Source organism: Neophocaena asiaeorientalis, unplaced genomic scaffold (genome assembly GCF_003031525.2).
Source record: "Neophocaena asiaeorientalis asiaeorientalis breed wild unplaced genomic scaffold, Neophocaena_asiaeorientalis_V1.1 scaffold109, whole genome shotgun sequence".
NCBI classification, from domain to species: Eukaryota; Metazoa; Chordata; class Mammalia; order Artiodactyla; family Phocoenidae; genus Neophocaena; species Neophocaena asiaeorientalis.
In genome coordinates, this window is record NW_020173946.1 from 1,111,792 (window position 1) to 1,117,331 (window position 5,540).

Genomic DNA, 5,540 nt, shown 5'->3' on the forward strand with positions numbered 1-5,540 from the left:
GCAGTGGGAGAGGCCACAGCGGTGAGAGGCCCGCGTACCGCAAAAAACAAACAAACAGACAAACAAAAAAAGGCAGTAGAGCATAGTGTTTCTGAGAACTCACCCTTGTGACCAACATGGATTTGAGTCCAAACCACAGTTTTACACTTACTATGTGTACTGAAGCAAATTTTCTCACTTCTCTAAGTTCCAATGTCCACATGTGCAAGTGGGGACAAAAATACCTACCTCACGGGACACTTGTAAGGAATAAACAGGAAGCCTATGAGTGTGAAGGGTTCAGCATAGACCCAGCTATAGTCAGCACTCAATAAATGTCCAGCATTGGCTTTTATCATAGATGGTAGAGTGGGAGCTCAGAGGAAGCTTACAGGCTTCTGAAGATCAAAATCCCCGAACTCATAGTCAAATGACTAACCCTGAACCAGTAATGATAAATCAGTAACCTAGTGTTGGTGTGTTTTGCAAACCCAATCATTGGGCAAAAGCTGCCATTGTTACCTTACAAAAATGTCCATAATCTACAACAGACATGAAATTAGTCAAATCGATTGGGTTTCATTCACTACTATTACCCAACAGTCTGAATGAAAAAGTCTGTCCTGATTTCCAGGTCCAATGTTCTTTCCACTGCATTAAAAACTGCTTCAACACACATAAGTAAATGGAAATAGAATTAGAGTTTTTTTTTAAAGCCAAGACTTCAGTGGGTGAAGCTCAAGAAGATCTTGTTTCACTCATTCATTTTATTCCTCTTTATCGGATGCCCACTCTATACCAGCACTACTGGGAAAAGGAGCTAAAGGTGGGAGCAAACAGATGCCAATATGATCTATGAACCTCAGACACTAAGCAAATATCCATGCAATCAAATCATACCATATCTCATTTTCTTTCTTTCTTTCCCTCTTTCTTCCTTTCTTCCTTCCTTCCTTCCTTTCTTTCTTTATTTCTTTCCTTCATTTTAGAGTAAGGGCTAGATGTGGCCCATGGACCATAGTTTGTTAACCCCTGTTCTTTTATTTATTTATTTATTTTTAATTTTTGGCCACACTGCATGGCTTGTGGGATCTTAGTTCTCCCAATCAGGGATCAAACCCGTGCCCCCTGCAGTGGAAGCATGGAGCCCTAACCACTAGATTGCCAGGGAATTCCCATCTCATTTAAGATGCGACTATTTTCTTTTAACCATATCAGCATATCCAATATAAAGTCTCACTGTACCATTAATGTGTCTTACCATCGAGATGGTCTGGAAGGGAACCAAGTTCCTCAAGAGAGTATTTCCATTTGTTTCTTTCACCCAGAGCTACTCCCAACATGAAACCTCTTTTTTTTTTTTTTTTTTTTTAGACTTTCAACCACTGCGCCACCAGGGAAGCCGCACATGAAACCTCTTTTAAACTACATTCTCTGCTTGAGCTTTCTGGACCACACTTGCAGTTGGACTTCAGACCAGAGACCTGCATGATGATCACCTCCTGGTTCAAATTACCAGGAGAGAGTTTTCTTCCTTTTCCCACCAGGGCTAGGGTTGAGTTTCCTTGCTGTCCCTTTCTCTGGGCTGGGTTTATTTCTGATGTGCCCTTACACTGGTGGGCCAGCTTTGCGTGTGGAGTCCCATGCTAAATTCTCTACCTTGAGTTCTTTTTTTTCCAGCTTCCTCAGAGGTACATACAATAATTGTGCATTTTACCATCAATGGCTTCTTTGGTTCTATAAAGTACAGTGGTTATAGACTGTGATAAGAATTTTGAAATAGCAGTCAAAAGGGGCACAAGGAAGTATTAGGAGAGTGACCTAATTTATAGTGAAGGCCCTATGAATAAGGGATACATAAACTGTATGAGTTTGCTAGGGCTGCAATAACAAATAGCACAGATTGGGTGGCTTAAAACACAGAAATTTATTTTCTCGCAGTTCTGGAATTTGGAAATCCAAGATCAGGTGTCAGCAAGGTTGATTTCTTCTGAAGTTATTTTTCCTTGTCTTGTAGATGGTCATCTTCTCCATGTGTCTTCACATTGTCTTCCCTTTGTGTGCATCTGTGTCCTAATCCCCTATTCTTGTAAGGGCATCAGTGCTATTGAATTACGGCCCACCCCAATGACCTCATTTAACCTAATTACCTCTTTAAAGAACCTGTCTCCAAGTACAGTCAGATTCTGAAGTCCTGTGGGCTAGGATTTCCACATGTGAATTTTGGGGGCACATAATTCAGCCCATAACAAAAACTGAGGCCTGGAAGATGGGACAAATGACCCAGGAGCTGAGCATTCCAGACAGGGGACCAGCCTGTGCAAAGTCCTCTTAGATAAGGATGCCAGAGTTAGTTTTAAATTCCTTTAATGTGGTATCTCCAAAATGTTTATATCCAAAGGAAAAGAATGTCATTTCAATGACTCAGTTTCTCTTGAAATCTGAAATAGAAATATGACGGATGCTTGATTATAATTACGTTAAAAATCATATTTGTAAAAGTAGGGTTATGCCCTCTGATTATAATTATCACCCACGATTTCCTCAATCTGAAGTTGATTTTGTGCCCCGTTGCTGTGTTAAATGTCCTGTGAATTGACATGTGAATCTCTAACAAGATAAATTAGTGCCATTACATATGCCTTTTGGATGGAGAGGTATTAAAACCATTCCTTCTTACTGCCTTTTTAGAATAGCCTCATCTCCAGGGGCCGAGCATTCCAGATAGGGGGAACATCTTGTGACATCGGGGAATAAATGATGATTTGTAACAGGATCATGGAAAGATGCTTTCCATCTGGTATACGGAGGGTGCCCTTCCTCTCAGCGCATATTCTTTACTTTGGTGCAAAAGCCCATACTCATCCCAACACTCCTCCAAAGATGCTTCCTGGGACTTCATAAAAGTGATGGTAAAAAGCACAATTCATATTTTTTCACATGTGTGACTCTACAGCAAACAGGACCTGAGGATATCTCTGCTTTTACTGGGCTATCTCAAAACTGGATTTGAAATTCCAGTTTGTTGTAAGATTAGACAAAAAGAGCCTACTTTATTTTCAGACTTCTGCTATAAGAGCTTCTTGATAGAAGCCAATGATTTACTACATTGGAGTAGTGCCTAGTTACAGTATAGCTCATCAGATGAAAGGCATGATTCTTTTTTCAAGCGAGTGCTCTGCTCTTAAGTGACCAAAACACTCACATGAATTCCTAGGAGGGTGTTCAGCATTTTCCCTCATCTCTATCTGGGTTGTGTGACAAACAGATATAAATGTCAGCTTACATTTGCTAGGCTAGAATGTAGAGCTCATGGAAGTTCCTTTGCAGGTAGGTCTTCCCCTGGGAGCAGGGGCACATTCTATTCAAGGAGTTGAGAGAGTTGTGGTGAGCTGCTTCTTTGTCACTCATCTGTCATTCTCAAATAGAAATAGGAGAGGTGGTCCCCAGGAATGAGAGTTGAGAAGGCAGTCCCCCCACCTGCAGCCAAATCCTATGTTGAGTGGAAGAGGTGGGGAACTTCTCGCCAGCTGTGACCCTAATTTTATCTCATCTGGACCCTAGGTTGATCATTCTGGTCCCAGAGAAGAAATCTCCCCACACTCTCTTCCCCACTTCGCGCTACTGTGATTGTTTCATTCAGAGAACAGCTTCGGCTCTGATAAAGAGCAGTGTTGAGAGATCAATGGATCATTCATTCAAACAATAATTGTGTATTTTTTTTCATTTTATTGTTTATGCAAGTTAAAGTTCGTTGGTAACAGGAACCCTTGCAACTGTAAAATAAAGCTACACAGGTGTAAGAAGTCATGTAAACGGTTAATGAGTTTATTTCCAAAGTTAGCAAAACTTTCATTGTAAATCAGTCTGTATTCAGGAAATAAAAATTATTAGTGTATAAACACAAATTCCATGGTGACCTTCAGGATGTCACCCTACTTCTTTACCTAGCAGTTTGAGCTCTCATATTTGCAGTGTTTCACAAACTGTACTATTTTCTTTTATGTGCAGTTTTCATGAGTAAACCATCAGAGAATAAATTCTATCTTTAAATTAAAAAAAAAATCCTACTAGATGCTCAGTGCTGTTCTACATACTAGCATATTCTGTTCTCCAAACCTCTTGTTGAAGCTGTTTGTTGTGTTTGGTATCTGAATCTTCCTTTTTCACCTCTCTTCCACCCTTCGAATCTTCCTTTTTATTTTAAGGTTTATATTATTGATTATTAGATCAAATAATTGCATTTGGTTTGATAAAAAAAAAAAGGATGCTTCAAAGTAGTTAAATCCTGACTTCAACTGTTAATTTCAGGCTTAGTGGAACAAAGCAACTGTATTACCACAAAGATCAAAAATAAGGCAGGGCTTCCCTGGTGGCGCAGTGGTTGGGAGTCCGCCTGCCGGTGCAGGGGACGCGGGTTCGTGCCCCAGTCCGGGAAGATCCCACATGCCGTGGAGCGGCTGGGCCCGTGAGCCACGGCCGCTGATCCTGCGTGTCCGGAGCCTGTGCTCCGCAACGGGAGAGGCCACAACAGTGAGAGGCCCGCATACTGAAAAATAAATAATTAAATAAGGCAAATATTCAGCTGTTGCCGCTCTGAAGCACTCAAAGAGCCAACTAGCTGACATATTGACTTTATGTTCCAAAACAGTTGATTAAGCTTAAATCTGTCCCTTTCACCTGAAAAACAGTAGGCTTATGTGGAGAAATAAACCGTTTATTTCAAAACTAACCTTTGAAGTTTGAAAATAAAAGGTAAAGAGTTGTGGCCTGGTACACAGGGGCTCTTCTAACCTGGAGGGCTCATCTGAATTTCAAAGGGAAATGCTAACAGGTGAGTACTCACTCCTTCATGCTGGAACCAGCACTGCAGACAACGCAGAACCTGCCACTAATACACTCACCAGATAACTGACGGACTTCCCTGTGGACAAGCTTAAGGCACAGGACCCTTGAAGGAAAATCATCCGATATTGCCCACCTATGATCCTGAGTCAAAGGCAGAAGTAATTCTTTCCTTTTTCCTCTGCCCTCCTCTGGCTGCCTGGAAGTGGCACAAACTCTGGGAAAGGGGCTTAGAAGGTGGAGCCACAGGAGGTATAGAGCAGTTGTTCTCAAACTTTGCTGCATTGCTACACACTAGAACCACAAAGGAGTTTGTTAAATTTCTGACACCCAGGCCATGCTGGGGGCATGGGGTGTGTGTGTGTGTGTGTGTGTGTGTGTATGTGTGTGAAGCAGGTGTTAGCATTTGTTGAAGATCACTAGGTGTGCTGGAGTATGGGGTGTGTGTGTGTGTGTGTGTGTGTGTGTGTGAAGCAGGTGTTAGCATTTGTTGAAGATCCCTAGGTGTGTTGGGGTATGGGGTGTGTGTGTGTGTGTGTGTGTGTGTGAAGCAGGTGTTAGCATTTGTTGAAGGTGGGTGTGGGGTGTGTGTGTGTGTGTGTGTGTGTGTGTGTGTGTGTGTGTGAGAAGCAGGTGTTAGCGTTTATTGAAGATCCCCAGGTGTCTCTAATGCACAGCAAGTCTGAGACCAGAGGTAGAAGTGGTGTTTCTCAATT